This window comes from Sus scrofa, chromosome 17, assembly GCF_000003025.6.
Source record: "Sus scrofa isolate TJ Tabasco breed Duroc chromosome 17, Sscrofa11.1, whole genome shotgun sequence".
In the NCBI taxonomy this organism is placed as follows: Eukaryota; Metazoa; Chordata; class Mammalia; order Artiodactyla; family Suidae; genus Sus; species Sus scrofa.
The window spans coordinates 44,246,565-44,267,301 of NC_010459.5; the positions used below are offsets into that span (position 1 = coordinate 44,246,565).

General features: G+C 42.5%; 1 protein-coding gene across 5 annotated transcripts in view; it reads right to left on the minus strand.

Annotated features, from left to right (window-relative positions):
• Positions 1-18,908, minus strand: part of CHD6 (chromodomain helicase DNA binding protein 6) — a 217,417-nt gene extending 198,509 nt beyond the window's left edge. For all 5 annotated transcript variants that reach the window (XM_021077871.1, XM_021077869.1, XM_021077870.1 and 2 more), the window contains exon 1: positions 18,813-18,908. The gene's annotated coding sequence lies outside the window, so the exon portion shown is untranslated. The remainder of the gene's footprint in view (positions 1-18,812) is intronic.

Consider the following 20,737-nt stretch of genomic DNA (forward strand, 5'->3'; position numbering starts at 1 on the left):
CTAATGACAGCAAATTAATCAAATACACAGATTCCTAAAATCACTCTTTTTAATATTCTTTTGGAAAAGCCCCGTTAAACAATAAGGATTTCAAAAATTTTAAGCTCTCCTATCAAGCATTAGATCAATCTTCACTCCCTCCATCTCTCCCTGGCTCCCTTTCTTTCCTCCATTGAGGGAGGCGTATGTGTGCTGGCAGCACAAATCATAGCACAAAGATGCCCAGGTCACCTTCTATGGGAGGCAAACCCAAAGCAGTCTTCCTGTTGGCTTATAAAGCTCACCGCAGCCCTCCCCTGTCATGAACTCTGCAGCCTTCATCTCATACCAAGGAGCAAAATGGCCAGTTCATTCAGGGACATTTATTAAAACAAAGTCCAATGACTATAGTGAGCACAGGGGTTCTAGGTTAGGCTTCTGCCACCTCTTTCTTCTCACCTCTCTGGTGGACTGTGGGTGATCTCTAGAGAGCTACGCCTTGGTACTGCTCTTCTGGCTGGCTGACATGCTTTTGCAAGTCGGTCACAACCAGCATTTCTTTTTAAAATAAAAAAATATAGAGAATAAAAACGGGTGAATTTTATACTATGCAAATTATCTCAATAAAACTATTTTTAAAAGAATACAGAAAAATAAAGTATATCACAAGCATTAAGAATAAATATTGAATACTAAAACATTTGAATTACATACATGCATATATACTGGGCACAATAAAGTATTGTTATTACTGTGAGTCACAGTCACAACATGATGACAAAACTCAGGTTTCAGCAGTCAGATGTGAGCCTAAGGTATATTTTCTACGTGTAGGAGAGACAGCAAGTGGCCACTCTGACCTGTACCATTTCTAAACTTTAGAGCACCAACAGCTTAGCTTAAAATATGCACTTTCAATGGAGCAATTTCGCTCCAAGGGGGCAAAAACTAGTTCTTGGGTGTTAAAGTATCTTACTTGTTTACATATTAAGCAGGACATAAACAGATACACTATATATTTGTAATATTAAATATTCATGGATAGGAGGATGGTAATACTAAAAAAATAAAATGCAATTGCCTGAAAAAGGTTCCTTAGGGAAGTGATAATGGGAAAAAAAAAACGTTGAGAAATATTTCAATAAGCCTAATTTCAAAGACCCACATTCAGTGAGAAAAGGTCTTGTCAGCAAAGCTGTGCTTTTGGTTCCTCTACCTCCCAGTAGGTGTATACGCGTATATGCTTTTGTGGGGCAGGGAAGAGGGGTAAGTGTCAGGGAGGGCAGAAGCTGTAAGGGATGCAAACCTAGTGTTCCTAGTCCCCTGGTGAAACACCACCTCATTCTCACCCCCTACCCAGTACTCAAACCAGTGCTCAGGTTTACACAAAAAGACACGGAGTTCAGTCTTGCATGTGGGACACCCAGGTGGAGGTGTAGAGTATGTGGTTGGAAATGAGGGTTTGTAGCAGAGAAGAGAATAGGGATGGAAACAAAGATTTTAGAGCCATTAACAGTTGAAACATGAAAGAAGCCTGCCCTGGAAGGAATGCAAAGCAAGAGGGCAAAGGAGCAAAAGGTCACAACCACCAGAATATTTAAAGGGGCGTTAAGGAAGGGAGGTGCTTAACAGTTTTTTTAAAAACATGAACTATTTTTCTTTTCTTCTTCTTCTTCTTTTTTTTTTTTTTTTTTGTCTTTCTAGGGTCACACCCGCGGCATATGGAGGTTCCCAGGCTAAGAGTCTAGTCAGAGCTATAGCCACTGACCTGTGCCAGAGCCACAGCAACACAGGATCTGAGCAGCGTCTGCGACCCACACCACAGCTCATAGCAACACCAGATCCTTAACCCACTGAGCGAGGCCAGGGATCGAACCCGCAACCTTATGGTTCCTAGTTGGATTTGTTAACCACTATGCCATGAAGGGAACTCCAAAAACATGAACTAGATATAAAGACAAGGTCATAATAATCCGTGGTCCTCAAGAAACACCAGAAAACAATTCCTAACTCAATGTTTCAGATGATTTAGAGACAACTATGAAAATCTTTTCACTAAGTCTCACTCATTAACACTACCACATTCTTTTTTTTTTAACTTATTTTAAAATTCAGGTATAATTAATTTACAATGTTGCATTAGTTTCAGATGTATAGCAAAGTGATTCAGTTATTTATATATATAAACATATATAAATAATATAGTATACATTTATATAAATATATAATATATATAAACAATACAGTATATATTTATTCATGTTCTTTTTCAGATTCTTCTCCATTATGGGTTATTACAAGACACTGACTATACTTCCCTATGCTATACAGTAGGTCAACACTACCACATTCTCTTAAGTAAGTACCAGGGTGACCTGAATGGCTTTAATCCTAAAACAGAGTAGTAACTCTTTGTTCACGACAAAGCCTCTCCAGATATGCACAGCCAGATCTACACTGGACGCTGGGCTCCACTTTAGAACTTTGCCATCAGTCTAAAAAGGCCAACATCCAGCCAGTGAGCGGGGGTGGGGGGGGGAGAAAATATGAGGGAAAGAGGGAAGAAGGATGGGAAGCTGGGCCATAACATCCTTCAAAGGGGGTTTTCATTTCCAATCCTGAATCCCTGTGACTACCAGATCACACTAATCCATATGGAAAGGTAGGGACACATGACAACTTAATACAATACATGATCTTTGCCTGAATACTAGATCAGGAAAAATAAAAAAGCTAGAGAACAGTGATTTAAATATGGACGACATATTGGTTTTATGTCAAGTATCCCAAGTGACATAACTATAGTTAGGCACCCTTTCTTGAGAGAATAAGATAAAGATGCAAAAATATTTAAGGGTGAAGTGTCATAATGCTGCAGAAACCCTCAAAGGATATGGCTTTTAAAACAGAAGTATATATAGAGACAGGGAGAAAGATATAAAGCAGAGCTGGTAAAACATTAATAACTGGTAAATCCAGGTAAAGGGGAGATTGCTGTTACGGTGCAAATCTCATGACTTTCTGTAGATTAGACATTTTTCAAGATACAAAATGGCATCAAACATTTTAAAAGTTTTTTTTCCTCTCTTTTCTTTTTAGGGCTGCGCCCGTGGCATATCGAAGTTCCCGGGAGAGGGGTCGAATCAGAGCTGCAGCTGCTGGCCTACACCACAGCCACACCAGAGGTGAGCCACATCTGCAGCTTGTGGCAACGCCAGATCCTAAACCCACTGAGCAAGACCAGGGATTGAACCCGCATCCTCACAGACACTATGTCGGGTTCTTAACCTGCTGAGCCACAACGGGAACTCCAGAACATTTTTAAAGTTCTTAATTTCTGTATGTTCCAACTCCCTTCCATTAGAATAGAGAATGAAAATTTAACACAAAAACGCTGAAAAACATTTTAAAATACTATCCCTGTATACAAATACATGTATTTGGTAAGAGAAATTATTTCAAGTGCACAAACCAAGTCTGTTTCTATACCACACTGATAAATTCCTGAGTTACTACACAGATTAACAGCCTGTAGGTTCTGTTGCTGTAGAAGGTAAACCTTAAAAATACTTTAAGAATCTAGGCACTCTAGATTCTTTATTTTACAGGGTATATTAACACCAATGGGTTTTACACAAATGCCAAGAATTAAAGGCAAGGAATTCCCCTTGTGGCACAGTGGGTTAAGAATCTGGTGTTGCGGAGTTCCTGTTATGGCGCAGTGGTTAACGAATCCGACCAGGAACCATGAGGTCGCGGGTTCGATCCCTGGCCTTGCTCAGTGGGTTAACAATCCGGCGTTGCCATGAGCTGTGGTGTAGGTTGAAGACGCTCAGGTCCCAAGTTGCTGTGGCTGTGGCGTAGGCCATCAGCTACAGCTCCGATTCGACCCTTAGCCTGGGAATCTCCACATGCCATGTGAGTGGCCCTAGAAAAAGCAAAAGGACAAAAAAAAAAAAAAAGAATCTGGTGTTGCCACAGCTGTGGCACAGGCTGCAACTATGCTTGGGTTTGATACCTCACCCCAACTTCCACATGTCGCAGGTGTGGCCAAAAAAAAGGAGTTAAAGGTAAACTTAACTGGGCTGAGAGACAGTCCAGATAAACCAATGTCATATCCAGACATTGTTTTAAACACTGGATTGTAATTTCCTAAATCTTTAACTGGAATTACAAGGAAGTGAAACTGACCAAAATGTTTCATCTCTATCCACTCTCACCCCAAAGGAATTACTACGAGTACTTGAACAAAAGAAAACTAACCTTAATCATGGCAAACATTTATTGAGAACCTACTACCCACAAACCTTTAGGAGGAATTCAAAGTACAAACACTGGACCTTGACTCACAGGGCCACAGCTTTATTGGAGAAGACAGACATACAGAAAATTGAGGAAAAACAACAATGGTTGACTCTATCTTCCCTTATCCCTGCTCCCAATGCCTCAATTCAAAGACTTATCTCCTTCTTAGGCCACTGCAACAGGCTCATGATTCTAATATTAATCTGTTGTCGAGCCTCTCCAAACCACTGCTACTCAGACTTGAGAAGCTATGAAAAATCCAACACCTGGGTCTCTCTCTCAGACAATCTGATTTTATGGTGCGCAACCTGGGCATTGGCGTTTTTAAAGCTTTCCAGGTAATTCTAATATGTAGCGAAGTTTGAACACACTGTTATAAGCCAATCACTGCTACCAAGTGAGAATACAACACATTCTCCTGCATTAAAACCCCAGATGCGTCCTCACTGCCAACACAAATCCTAACTCCTTTCAACGTCTCCAACCTACTCCTCCAGCTCTATCATCCACCCAACTTGGTTCTCCTCCACACTCCAGCCACAGTGAGCTAACCATTTGCCTCGGTTCCCACAGGATACTTACTTCCTATGCCTAAAAGGCTCTCCAATGCCGTGGGTGCGGCCAAAACAAACCAAAAAAGGCTCTCCAAATCAGACACCAATCAAGTCTCTGATTACTCAACTCCAAATCAATTTTCAAGAACCAATTTACAATTTCCTTCCTTTCAAAAGCCCTCACCAACTCTCCTCCTAGATGGTTACTCCCTCTTCTTTCTTTCTAACACAACTTTGGACATAGCTCTGATTTGACATTTATCACGTTGGTAGCAGCAGTTTACATGTCTCTCTTCCGACAGACTGGGCATTTCTCAAGGGCAGAGACCAAGCGCATTTACCTTCAAGTTCCCAGTGTCCAGGAATGGCTAAAACCAAATGAAAGTTCAATAACTGTTTACTAAATAAACAGGCATCACATACTTGTGGGAAAGAGCATGCTTCTGGCATATATAGAGGGGGAGGCCGCCTGAAGACACTGGGACTTATTCTCAAATTTCAAAGGAAGGAAAACATCTACCCAGGTCAACAGCAAGGGGCAGGGAACTAGGGATAAGGAAAACAGCACAGATAGGGCCCATTGCACAGGAAAAGCCATTTAGCTCTGCCTTGGGTTTCCTCAAGAGAGACCTTAAAAAAAATTAGAAATTAATCATGCTTTTGTTAGTGATATAAATCTATTCTCTGTCTCCTTATCCTGCTTTATTTTTCTTCTTAGTCCTCATCATCACTTGATACTCTACAGTTCTGCATACTCAAATAACCTCTAGAACATACGCTCCATGAGCAGGAACTTGATTTTGCTTACTGCTGCATCCCCCGAGTTTACATCAGTGCCGAGGACAGAGTGAATGTTCAACACAAGCATATTCATGACGGCCTCTGATCTGATCTTTCCTTACACCTGGAAACCGGCTCCCTGCCTCACCCAGTCTCCACATATCCAAGCCCTGCCTTTCCTTCCGACCCCAATGCATGCCCAGTCTGACTCAAAGACTTCTCTGACTCCCCATCCTCCTTTTTCTGAACTCCCAAAGCCCTTTATCTTTCTTGTGATGGGACACTTTTTATGGGCTACCTCATAATAGTACAATCATCTGTGTAGAGGTATTTATGTATATCTTATCTCCCCTTCCTATTCGAAGTTCCTTGAGGGCAAGCTCTAGGTCATTCCCTCCATCCCTCACAGAGCACCGTGCCTTATAGAGTTGCTCAGTAATCCCTACTGAATAACAGGAAAAATTACAGGTGGTATTAAATCTTTGATATCTTAATATTAACCTCAGAAAGACCAGTAATGACGTACCTCCATTCACCTTGGTCCTCTGATACCTGATTCTTTGTAATTATAATATCTAACATTTAAATCATGGTTACGATGTGCCAGGTATTGTCCCAAGGCATTACATAAATTAACTCATTTAATCCTCAAAACAACCCTATGAGAAGGTATTATCTGCATTTTACAGATAAGGAAACTGAGACACAGATAGGTTCACACAGCCATTGAGCGGCCGGGCTAGGATTCAAACCCAGTGGTCTGGTTGCAGCATTCATGCACTTAACTAACCACTATGCTGTAGTGTCTTTACAGCTGCGGGACAGCCTCCTATTCATAAAGCTAAATGTGGCCTTCTGAGAAATTTACTTCAAAAATATTAGAGATGTGAAGATATTTACAGCAAAAAACTATCCTCATCATATGAAAGACAATTTCAGAAGGCAGTAAAAGTAGAGAACAGATGACAGAAAAGGAACGGAGGATTCTGCAGCACAACACTGGAAAGGATAAATGCTGCTAAGAGACACCTACCCTTAGGGAGTTCCCATGTGGTGCAGCAGGTTAAGTATCTGGCATTGTCACTGAGTGGCTTGGGAACTTCCAAGTACCATGAGTACTGCCAAAAAAAAAGAGAGAGAGAGAGAGAGTCACCCTTGGATCTAAAACTTCAGGAGTATCTGTAAGAAGGGACAGAACAGAGGGGTAAACATAAGCTTTATCATGAAGTTATCATGGACAGAGCCGCATTCTATACACAGTCAGTAATGAGATGGTACAACAGAGAGAATGGCAACAAACTACACTGCTTAAGAATATGGGGCTCAAACTGCCTAGGTTATTAGCATTGCAATTACAGACAACTTAATTCCTTTGCCTGTTTCCTTAACTGTAATATGGGCTAATACCAGAACTTAGCCATGATGATCAAGGATAATAATCCATGTATATTCATCAGGATGGGTTTGGTTATGCTGTAGTTAAAATTCCTCTTTAAAAAACTCAGCAGTTTATGGAGTTCCCATTGTGGCTCAGCAGAAATGAATGTGACTAGTATCCATGAGGATGCGGGTTCCATCCCTGGCCTCGCTCCGTGGGTTAAGGATCTGGCTTTGCTGTGAGCTGTGGTGCAGGTCACAGATGCGGCTGGGATCTGACATTGCTGTGGCTGTGGTGTAGGCCAGCAGCTATAGCTCGGATTCGACTCCTAGCCTAGGAACCTCCACATGCCTCGGGTACAGCCCTAAAAAGCAAAAAAAGGACCAAAAAAAACCCACCTTGGTGGTTTAAAGCATGGGCTCACTTGCTTACACTATGTAACCACTGCAGATTGCTTTCAGGAAAAAAAAAAAAAAAAAGTTATCTGCCTAGAAGTGGCTCACATCACTTCCAGTAGTCAAATGTCAGTATCCAAAGCAAGTCACAGAGCCATGCTCAACTTTAAGGTGAAGTGCAGTTGTACCATGTACCCAAAAGAAAGAGAACCAGAATATATACAAACAGCTGTAACCATCACCACACTATGAAAGAACCCGCCACCATACCTGGCACACAGTAAGCACTCAATGACTGGTAGCTGCTGTTTATTATCATGAATATTAAGAGGTTTGGGAAAAACTTATTCAAATAACCCTAAGTCATAAAGCTGTGAAAACAACTTCTCGTGCACATTATTTGCAATAAAGAAAAGGTGAATTTACAAGCATCTCACCATGATATAATGGAGGGACATGCCAAAAAGTTTCTAGTAAGCAAAAAATAGTAAACAAGAGTTACCAAAATAGTACCACAAGGCTTTTACTCTGATATCAGGGAAGGACATGCCAAAATGTTTCTAGTAAACAAGACATAGTAAATTAGAGTTACCAAAATAGTACCACTCATTCTTACCCCCTTTTAGACATGTAAAATTTCATTGATAATATCTTTATTTCAGAAAACATGAAAAAAAATTATGCAGCCTTTCACAAATTCACTTCTAATCTCAGAGCACGTCTTCCCCATAAGTTCTTTTTTTGTTTGTTTGTTTGCCATTTCTTGGGCCACTCCCATGGCATATGGAGGTTCCCAGGCTAGTGGTCGAATCGGAGCTATAGCCGCCAGCCTACACCACAGCCACAGCAACACAGGATACTCAACCCACTGAGCAAGGCCAAGGATCGAGCCCGCAACCTCACGGTTCCTAGTCAGATTCATTAACCACTGAGCCACGACGGGAACTCCTCCCCATAAGTTCTTAAGGGAATGTCTCCCATGTGGGTTTTTAGGACCCTGACAATCAGAGTTAGGGAGCAAGTCCTATTTAATGAAGTGAGAAATGAATTCTAATCATAACTTGACCAAAGACCAGCTCTGTGGCCTAACAAAATATGTGACTAGACAGGACTAGGAAGGACTCTGTTCCATCATCCGTAAGATGACAATATTACACTAGACAGCCCCTGAATTCCCTTCCAACTCTTCTCTTCCCCAATCCGGAGAAGTCAGAAAGAGGCTCTGGTTTAGAAGAATTTAGTTAAGGTGCTGAACTGTGTGAGACTTGATAACCCTTAAATCTTAAACTAGAGGATTTCTCGTCGTGGCTCAGGAGAAACAAACCTGACTAGTATCCATGAGTATGCAGGTTGGATCCCTGGCCTTGTTCAGTGGGTTAGGGATCCTGCGTTGCCATGAGCTATGGTGTAGGCCAGCAGCTGTAGCTCCGATTCAACCCCTAGCCTGGCAACCTCCATATGCCACAGGTGTGGCCCTAAAAAAAAGAAAAAAAAATAATCTTAAACTCAAAATAATTGCTACAACAACAGATATGCTGGCAGCTTAGCTTCTAGCTCAAGACTGAACATGGAAGAAAGTCAGGAGCACCCAGGGAGAGCCCTGCTAGCATGAAATGTCTAATGTAGCAGATAAGGATGGACAGGTGACCAACTATTAAGTGTAAACAAGGAGGCTGGTATTTGGGCGTGGCTTATGAAAAAAGGCTTTTAGTAACTTCTCATACAATATTCCAGCTGTAGCTCTGCAAATCAGTGCCAGTGATGAGAACAGCATCAAACCCCCGAAAATTCTAGGCTTGGGATCTGCCAACTACCAGATCTCAATTCCAAAAGACAGGGTTTTCCAATTCCTTAAGACCCCAAAGCAGTAATTCAAATGTGTGCCTAGAGATCAAGAACTTGAAATCCTTTGATGGTCAAATAAAAGAGCCCAAAGCTGAATGTTACAAAATGTTAAGCTCCCCCAATCAGTGATACTTGTGTCTCAGCTAAACAGAAGCCCCTGCCCAGACAACCTTCCATATTATCTTCACCCTAACTGACAGTGAAAGACTGTCTCCCACAACAAAATTAAAGGGAAAACAGTGATGCTTTTTAATGGACACCAATGGAAAAATACAGCATTAAGTCACACCATATCAAAGCAAGAGATACTGCTGCATCAATAATTTTGCTATTCCTGCAGCTCTATCGGTGATCTTTAAGAACCCTTCTGATTCTAAAATCTACGACTGTATAAAGCATATGAGACACTTCTTATTGTCTTTTATGCTTCAAGAGTCACTGCTAAATGACTAACAATCTCCTGCTTGAAAACCTAAAACTTGGCGAATAAATTTAATAAAATTACAGTATGATTAGAAAGATCCATTTTATTACATCCAGAAAGCATTTTTAAAAAACTATGATTCTTGGAATTCCCTGGTGGCTCAGCAGGTTAAGGATCTGGCATTGTCACTACTATAGTGCAGGTTCCATCCCTAGCCTGGGAACTTTCACACGCCAAAAAAAAAAAAACGCTATGATTCTACATGTAGATCTTCATTTACTTCTACAGCCATGTTTCCTTCCACCTGTCAACCATAAAACAGTCTCCAGGAGTTCCTTTGTGGTGCTGCAGGTTAAGGATCTGGCATTGTCATTGCAGCAGCTTTGATCACTGCTCTGGCGAGGGTTCAGGCCCTGGCCTGGGAACTTCCACATACCAAGGGCACGGCCAAAAAAACAAAACCAAATAAACAAACAAAACCCCCCAATTCTGCAGTGGATATTAATCAATATATTAGAATCGATGCTATCCATGATTTTAAGCAGTTTAAAATTTGAAATACAAGTAGATGGGGCTGAAGGCAGGGAAGAACATACCCCCTGAATGAGCAAAAGAAATCCTTTTATTTGGCCACACCCTTGGCATATGGAAGTTCCCAGGCCAGGAACTTCCTGCAACTTGTGCCACGGCTACAGCAATTCTGGATCCTTAACCCACTGCACCACAAGGGAACTCCAAGAAATCCTTGCTTTTAACAAATCAAGTTTCAAATATATTGGAAGGGGACAAAGGATAAGGCTCAATCTTTCAAGGGAGCTTTGGAGAATATTATTAAAAACAAAGATTAGGAGTTCCCATTGTGGTGCAGTGGAAACGAATCTGACTAGGAATCATAAGGTTTAGGGTTTGATCCCTAGCCTCGCTCCATGGGTTAAGGATCCGGCGTTGCCGTGAGCTGTGGTGTAGGCCAGGAGCTCTACCTCCAATTGGACCCCTAGCCTGGAACCTCCATATGCCGTGGGTGTGGCCCTAAAAAGCAAACCAACAGACAAACAAACAAAAACCAACAACAAAGATTACCTTTATAAATTGAAAAAACATCTACATCCTCTAAGTAAGCTGATAAACCAGAAATACTTTACATAGGAAAAATCTCCATTAACTAAAGTAATGTGAACCCTCAATACCCAATGTTTTATACTGAGAATTAAGTACTGCACCTAAAAGCTGCCTGTATGAAACCTGTATATGAAAGAAAAAAGCGTCAGAAATCATGTAGAAAGACATGCATGTTAGTCACATGCATAAAAGGTCACAAGGCTTCACTGGAACACTTACCTTTCTGTTTGCAAAACATTACAAGATACATATTGAAATTTATTTCTGATCTGACTATTAATATCAAATAAACTTTTAGATAAAAATAAATAGGTAAATATAAACAGAAAAAACAGTACCAAACTTTATTGTTTAGTTTCTCTTTAGGCTAAAGGACAGTCTTGTTCCATATTGTATTTTTCCTTCTAAACGAAGAAGGGGGGAAAAATCCACTATTTCCCCCAAAGCAGGGGGGAGGGGAGGGAAGGGTGGCAGGGGGTGTTAAAGGGTCTAGAGTTGTGCTGTCAAATGCCAGTGCCACTAGCCATATGATGATTTAAACTTAAATTAACTAATATTAAATAAAAATATAAATTCTGTTCCTTAGTCATACTGGCCACCTTTTAGGAGCTTCAAAAGCCATTCGTGACTACTAGGTCCTGCACAGATACAGGACATTTTCTACTGGAAAGTGCTGATCTAGAACAATGTTCCTCAAATTTAAAGATACACAAAAACATCAGGATAGCTTGTTATAACACAGATTAGTGGGTCTCCATCCCAGGTTATTTTATTTCAGTGGTCTGGAATGAGGCCAAAAATCTGCAATTCTAATACACTCCAAGATAATGCTGATACTGCCCATCATCTGGAGTTGTACTCTCTATGGTAAAGAACTAGCTTTTTTTTTTTCACTAATCCATTATTGACCAATACTTTTATAAAATACTAGAAACATTAATTACCAGGGGAAAATATTTTAAACAAGGACTACAGCATAAACTTCTATTTTTCATTAACAGGTTCAACAGACAAGTCATTTTTCTAAAAAAATACTGTAAAAGCAGCTAATTACTTTCTTTCAAGTTTTGAACTTAACTAGTCACAGACAGGTAATAAAAAACTCACAGACCCGCACAGATCCACAGACTAAGTTTGAGTAGCCCTGATCTAAAAGCGCTTATTTTACATTTTTACAATTATCTTTTTGGAGCTGGTCATTAATGATCTCTTTCTACCATTTCCTCAGTCTATTTTTACAACTTAAGGCAAAAAACATTATTTGCATTATGCAGAACCCAACCCCCACCCCAAGACCCTTAAAACAGTACTACATAAGGTTTGCTCAAAGAAACAACCTAACAGGTTATAATGTGATCCGAATCTGTCACATGGTCAACAAGGATGACAGCTTGACTTGCTCATGCTAACCCATGGTTAAACTCAGACTGCTAACATCACAAGAGTCGGTAAGCCAAAATACACAATGAACATTAATGAAATCTCAGTGTTAAGTTACATAAAATTTCTTTTGAGTAAATGACATCTATGATCTGGACCTACCTTACCAAACACAATCCTTCAAAGGATTTCTTAAGTATACTGATGGTTTCCTTGAACCCAAAGTAAACTGTCCAAGTACATTTCTTTACTCCTGTACACTCAGGAAAGGAACACATCAGACAGAATCCCCTTATAGGACTCAATGCCCTTCACCAAACTACCTAAAGCTTAGGTGTCTTCCTCAATCCACATATTATCAAACCAAAGAAACTGATTTTTCTTCTACTCAACTTCTGGTCTGACCCAACAAATGGACTTCTATGAGCAAATGTCCAGGATAACTTCAAGTTCAGCTGCTGCTTAAAGACTAATCCTAGAATTTTCTTACTGCTCTATCATTTTGTTTTACCAGTTTGTTTATTACTTAAATAAATTATAAAAGCCTGAGAACTTTAATATGCGATCCTTTCCCCTATAGTAACATCTAGTTTAATAGAACTTGACATATATGCATGTTCAGTATAAAATAAGGTTATAAGCTTAACTAGATATTTTTTAAGAAAATTCCACTTAAAATTAACAACATTAACGGAAAAGTTACAAGGTATATCTCATACAAAGTCCCAGGATTATAAAAATGGAGAGTATTTTTAATTGTTCTGCTTACAGCGTCAGAAAACTCTACTCCTCTGAACGCACTGAATGAAGCACTAACAGAATGATTAAGAAGTAGAGTTCAAAGCAAGAAACTATCAGGAGCTTTTGCCAGGGCCACCCTCCCACCACCACCCCCACCCCCCAGGGCCCATCTGCAGAGGCAGATGGTTGAGGCCAAGAACCCAGGACCTTCCAAGACTGTCTTTCAATTGTCCTCTTATCAGGCTGCAGAGGCAAAAGCACGGAGCAGCTTCCCAAGAATAAATCAGGCAGAAGAATTCTGGGGGTAACCCTTGCCTGGATGCTGCCCTGAGGGACCCAGCCCAGGCCAACTGATCCAGACTGAGATTGCAGGAACTGCTAAAGGCCAAAAAGCCCAAAGAAGTCAGCCTCTAGGCAAAAGATTTTGCTCAAACAAAACAACTGTTTTGTGATAACCTAAATCAATGATCCTTAATATTTGTGCCTGTGGTTGGGAAGGGATGGGGAGGGAGAAGGAAGGTGGAGTCAGAGTCCTTTAAGAATCATAAAAAGAAATAGATTTGCTTCCCATAAAAATATACACACAAACAATATTTTACATACTATTTTGGGGAATTCACAGACAAGCTAAAGTGTCCGTGAATCCCAGGATACCAAGCATTACCTAAACAGGTAGGCACTGAAGGTCAATGTTACCAAAGCCAGACCTTCGTTTAATCTGAAGCCTGACCTTTTACAGAGAGATGATCTTAGAATTTAAAATTCCAAAAATAAAATGCCTTGGTCACATAGTATACAAGAAAATCCAAAATATATTAAAATTTTACTGATACTATATTTGACGCATAAAATTAGATCAGTGAAAACTCCCTATGAGAACCTTCTATAAAGAAGTAGAAAAGGAGAATAATAGAAAACTCTCTGTTCTTTTATAAAATTCAAATATGTAAATGTTTGGATTCACGTCCTAAAGTTATCTTAAAATTCTACTTCTTGGTTTTCCTGAAATTTTCAAACACTGTCTTAGTATGTTAAGCTCTTCTGAAATAGCTAGTGAATAAAAAGCACCATGGAAATCTATTGAATAATGAGGTTTTTTTTCTATGCTAAAAAGTTTGTCCTTCATTATGACTATTAAAAAAAAAGTTCATCAATTTTTTAAAAAATTCCTCAAAATATGAGCTATTTAATGTCATATACATTATCAAAGATGCTAAAAGTCTCAAAGATGGCAAATGACATAAAGAATAAAAGTAGGAGGATATAAAGAATCACTATTATGGAGTTCCCGTCATGGCACAGTGGTTAACGAATCTGACTAGGAACCATGAGGTTGCGGGTGCAATCCCTGGCCTTGCTCAGTGGGTTAACAACCCGGTGTTGCCGTGAGCTGTGGTGTAGGTCGCAGATACGGCTCGGATCCCGCACTGCTGTGGCTCTGGCTCAGGCCAGTGGCTACAGCTCCGATTAGACTCCTAGCCTGGGAACCTCCATATGCTGCGGTAGTGACCCTAGAAAAGACAGAAAGACAAAAAAAAAAAAAAAAAAGAATCACTACTACAAACTAGAAAAACCAACTAATACAGGAACCACAAGCAAAACTTACCATTTTTCTCTGGATTTTATGCAAATAATTTGGTTCAGAAATGGGAAAAGTGATATTTTAAAACAACTGCAGTTTACTACCTTCAGGACTTTTTTGGAAGTGACAGAATTTCTCATGAGGGTATCAAAGCTTCCACAAAATGAACTAGAGAAGAACATTTTGGCAAGGAAAATCTGACTGCTTTCTCCCTCTGCACTTCATGGTTATTACCATTATTGGGCTAACCCTGAACTGTGTGTGTGTGTGTGTGTGTGTGTGTGTGTGTGTGTGTGTGTGTGTGTGTGTGTGTGTGTGTGTGTGTGTCTGTCTGTCTGTCTGTCTGTCTTTTTGTCTTTTTAGGGCTGCACTGGTGGCGGAGGTTCCCAGGCTAGGGGTCGAATCAGAGTTGTAGATGCCGGCCTACACCACAGCCATAACGACATCACGTCTGAGCCGCATCTGCGGCCTAAATCACAGATCACACCAACACCAGATCCTTAACCCACTGAGCAAGGCGAGGGATCGAACCCGAAACCTCATGGTTCCTAGTCAGATTCGTTTCTGCTGTGCCAAGGACGGGAACTCCATAACCCTGAACTCTTAAATGCCCAGGAAGCCCTCTCCTACACTGTGGAGACGAGGAGGGGAAAGGGTAGCCTCAGTGTATTCCAGTTTGCCTCTTCAGTGACAAATTCTTGAAGTGGGAGTAAAAATGGACAGATTTATAGAACTTAGGCAAACTATGCTAGTTAATCCAGCATTATACCATAAAAACTGACAGCATGCTCCAGCTTTTTAAGAAAATTTTGTAGTGCTGTGGGTGAAAAGAATAAGTGCTTTGGATCCAGATGGTTGGGGTTCAAATTCTGACTCTAAAGTGTACCAGATTTATGGCCTTGAACAAGTTACTTTATTTCATTGAGTTGCAGCCCAAGAAGATCATGGATGGCTAAGAAAACAGGGGTATTTTTTTCTCACCTCTGCAGTCCCAGCGCCTAGCTAAGTGCTGGACATATATCAGGTATTCGATGCGAGTTCTTTTAGCTTCCCTCACAAGTCTGTCATACTCTGTTACAAAAGCAAAAATGTTCTCCAGGGAACAGATATCTAAGCTCTAGCTATTATTTTATGCATTTCAAAGAGTTTTCAATATAGTAATAACCTGATTCAGGAGAGTACAGGCAGTCCCATGAAATCCACCATATCTTTTCACCTGAATTAGACTTTGAATGAGGGATGGAAGTATAACTACTAAATATTTATTTTAAAAAACAAGTTTTCAGGGAGAGGGCTAAATCAGGAGTTTGGGATTAAGAGATACACACTACTACATAAAAAACAACAAGGACCTACTGTATAGCACATGGAATGATAGTCAATATCTTATAATAGCCTATAATGGAAAAGAATCTGAAAAACTATATATATATATATACACATACACACACACGAGTATATATATATATATATATACACACACACACACACACATATACACAAAAGTATATGTATATACATATATATGTGTATGTATAACTGAATCATTTTACTATATACCTGAAACTAATGCATCATTGTAAATCAACTACAATCTGGCCTTCCCTGGTGGCCTAGCCCTTAAGGATCCATTGTTGTCACTGCTATGGCTCAGGTCAGGGTCACGGCCTAGGAACTTCTGCATGCCGCAGGCAAAGCCAAAAAAAATAGTATCCTCAGTTGATTTACATACTGTCATTGTCCTAAATACTGTCACTGTCATATACCAAAGATATTTATGCAAGCAGAATCCTTGAATCCCAAAACCTGTTCAAAAGGGTTCAGAACATGAATCCATATGTGACTCCATTTGGTCATTACCAATACAAAGTCTTCCCATGAAAGCTGAAAAACACAGACCCCTGCGATGAGAATCAAGCCTGAAGTTGTGGATCCCTTTTTCCTCATGGTTTAACACAGGAAGACATAACCACAAGCTCTGCTTGGGGCAGCCATACATCCAAGAAAACTGAAAAACTTCTCTGAAACTTCTCTAAAGCAGAAATCTCCAAGACACAGTATTGCCCAGCAGCCTAATTTCTTGCAAAATGGCAAAAATCACATATGAGATGTTATTTCTAAAGAGATAAGATTCTGCTTCAGATTTTCTTTGGTATTTGAAATAGTTATGAGAAAAGTAAATCAATAAACACAGAAAACCTAACCACCAAAGGATCTTCCAGAAATGTAGTAGTATTAACTTGTGACGTCCAATTGCACTTTCAACTGGCCATTCAATTTCTCATGTGATTTGCATGAAGTAAAACCTGAGTTCAGAGAACTTCCACTTATACTAATAATAAATTATAAAAATAAAATGTAAAAAAGCAAAAAAAAAAGTTTCAGTATAAAAGATGTGGCACCAGGAAAACTGTGATACCACAATGAAACAGAGCTAATTTCACAACAGATCTAGATTTACTTTGCCCGTGGCCAGATTACAGAGAGCAGTATCATAGTTACCATACAGGAGATTCCAAAGCCAGCAAAAAAGGGGGAAAAAAAGGTAAACTTTTAATATAGTCCATTAATCAAGAAAAAAGTTTAAAATTCGTCTAGGAAGTCTGCCCCAGGACAGAAAGAAATCCAAAATTAATCACTTCAGCACTCCACATTTTCCCAGCCCTTTGGTTACAGTCATGCATCGCTTCTCTGCAACCACCTGTTCTGGTTGGCATAAACCATTTCACTTGACGATTCATGTTTAATCATGTTATCATACATGGATCTCAAACCTTCTATTCCCAGAGAGCTATAAAGTTTAGAAAACCTATCTCCTTGAGGTTGCCAGACTGATCTTCCAAGAGACTCTCCTATGCATCCATGCACAGACCATGGGTACAAATCCCCAGTAAGAAAGCTCATAATTAGTCTCGAGAACACAGCAGAGTGGTCCCTGTCTGGACTTTTCTAAGGGTCACAAGCATACCCCCTTAAAATACATCAAAATTTGGAGCCTACTGGGATGATATTCCTATATACCATTTAAGAAATAATAATTGAATCTCAGTCAATATTGCAGACACTCTGAAAATTGTTAAAAAAAAAATTCAATGAGTATTTTCTCTATTCGTGGATCTGCTACACCAGAAATAAGCAGTGTTGAGGGGGTGGGGAGTAAGGCGCATATACAGCCCCAAAGATGCCAAGGATTCACTAGAAAACTTGGCCAGATTACTAATAGTCCATAAACCCTAATTTGGAGAACATGGGCCTACAGGTCCAAAATTGAATTACACTGCTTTATTAAATCACACACTACCGAAACCACAGTCACATCACTCATAACTGGAACTAGGAACACTTTATGTACACAAATGTAAGTGTCTGCTTATGCATTTTTAATTGGATCAAATAAAACTGAAGCTGCAAACAAACTCAAATTTCAATTATCTCACTAGTGAGGGGATTTCCTAATAGCGTCCTTTTTAAAACCAAGTAGCTGCTAACCCTCTGCACATCTGACAAGCATGTCCCTGGAAATTTGGGAGCAACAGACTCCGTCACTTCTCAACAGCGAAGGAAATAAATACCATGAAGGGGCCAGGTTCCTTTTTTGTAAGCTCAAACATGCAATCTAATAATGCACAAAACTTGGCTGCGGGGTTGCTGGACACCTCCAGGGTTCCAATTTTCGGGACGAGTGCGCGCTAGCGCGTAAGAAGGGGGCGGAGGGGGTGCGCGCTCCGAGGACGCGCCGGGGCCCCCGGCCCCTCCCGGAGCAGCAGCCTGGCACCAGCCCACCCTCCTCCACCCCTGCAAACAGACGCAGGACGGCAATAGAGCAACTTCTCCGCGGGGGCGACGGCGGCGGGAAGAGCGGCCACCCCCAGCCGCTGCCCGACCTGGCTGAGGTGGGGGGGTCCCCCTCCTCGGGCCGGCCCCAAGGAGTTGGGGGGATGGGGAGCCCTCCGCACGCCCCGCCCCCGCACGCCTGGCCCGGGGCCGGGGGCTGCCCGGACCCCCGCCCCTCCGCGGGGCCCGCGGCGGCGCACTCCCAAGGACGGCAGCCCGGCCAGAGCGCGGCCTGAGCGTGAGCCGGAGCGGAACGCGGCGGAGGCTGGCCGCTTGCCTCAGGCCTCAGGCCGCCGCCTGCCCTCCGCCAGGCCGCCCGCCGCCGGCCCCGCTCGGACCCCGGCCCGGTCGGGCCTCGGCGCCGCCGCAGCCCCTCATCCTGGCTTCATTCATAGGGGCACCCCAGCCCGGCCGGCGGGGCGGGGCCGGGGACCCGCGGACAAGGCCCGCCCGCCGAGGCCAGGGAGGAAAATAAAAAGTTAAGAGAAGAACTTACCTAAAATGGCTCCTGCAGCAGCCAAAATACAAACAGCTATTATTTGGTGAAGTTTAGCTCAGACACCCTGCAAGGACACCCTAACCCGGCTCGAGCCCGCCTTCCCTGCTACGCCATTGGGCTTCGCCGGCCCAAAACACAGAGTCATTGGTCAGCCTGGCTGCTGCTCAGATAAAAGCCCATTTCAAGCTTGCTTGCAGGGGCGAGTGATGGGCTCGCTCCATTGTGCTCGTATTTGCATGGATGTGATCGCGGCGCTGATTGGCCCGCACCGGGGAAGCCCCGCCCCCTGCCTCGCGCCCCCCCGCCTTGGAGACGCCGCTGCGCGCGGCCCCGCCCCCGGGACCCAGTGGCGGGGCCGCGGGGGCGGGGCGGGGCCGGGGTCCTGAGGGCTGAGGGGGCGGGGCGGGGGTCCTGCCCAATGCAGACGGCAGGCAGGGGGCGGAACCCAGAGCGAGCCCAGGGGGGCGGAGGTTCAACCCGCAGGTGGTCTCTCAGGTAGCGGGCTAGCCATGTGGAACACCCAGGCTGGCCTCTCAGAGACAGAGAGCGGATGTGACTGGGGTCCCGCGACAGAGATTCTGCTGGGGCCGAGGTCCCGTAGGTCAGGAGAAGATGCCGAGAATCCAGGCGGAGAGCCAAGGAGTCCCGGCCTCTGTTTCCAGCCGCATCTTTTCCTCTCCTTCTGGCTCCCCAGCACTCCTGGCAAACGGGCTTCTTTCCAAGGACCTTCCCCCAGACCCCCCGCCCCGCACATCCCGGGAGTTTTCACCCCCGGGAGTCTTCTGTAAAATCAGATGTCGAGCTACGAGCTACGCTGTGTTTAGTTCAGGCCTGTCTCCTTCACCATCCTTGTAGCATCCTCAAGGACAGGGCCCAGCATATGGCAGAGATTCAACTAACTGTTTAATATTCTTTAATTCATTCGTTAGTAGCTTATTTCTGAATACCCACTAAATGCCAGGCATTGATCTCAGGAGACACAGTGGTCAATAAGACAAAGGCTTTGCTCTTGTGGAATGGGCATGCTAAGGGGAAATAAAGACAATGAATAAGGGAGTTCCCATCGTGGCTCAGTGGTTAACGAATCCGACTAGGAACCATGAGGTTGTGGGTTTGATCCCTGGCCTTGCTCAGTGGGTTAAGGATTCGGCATTGCAGTGAGCTGTGGTGTAGGTTGCAGATGCAGCTCGGATCCTGCGTTGCTGTGGCTCTGGCGTAGGCCAGCGGCTACAGCTCCGATTTGACCCCTAGCCTGGGAACCTCCATATGCCGCAGGAGCGGCCCAAGAAATGGCAAAAAGTCAGACAGACATACATACATACATACATACATAAAAAAAAAAAAAGACAATGAATAAATACAAGGGGAGAGGGAGTGATAAATACTATAAATAAATGGAGGCAGAGGGGGATGAGTTGGCCTTGTCTGGCCAAGTACTCCGTATGGCATCCCATTACTGCCCCCCTCCCAGATGTGGAATTCACATCATCCCTTTACCCACTGCTTGCCTCCATTATAGGTGTTCCCCTATAACCCACCAAAAAAAGAAAAAGAAAAGGCTAGATTTCGACTGTAGAGGCTCATTTTACTTCAATTAGGTAGGAATGATCTGAGCTCTCATGCTTCCAAGAGCAGTTTGATGCATATGAGATGAACATGACTTGACTTTGTCAGAAGTAGCTGTAATGATTTAGCAGAGCCTTAGTGCACCCCCAAAGAGAAGATATTTTTAGTGTCTTTGAAACCCCAGTGATCCTATGTTTTCAGCCCCTGGCCCTAATTCTCATCTGAGGAGAACTTCTGTACTTCTTGGCAAACACCAGAGATTTCTCCAGTTTGAAAGTACAGAGATAGCATCCCCTTGCCACCCATCTACCTTACCTGTGCACATTTCTCTCATTGGATTCAAGACTGGCCAAGAA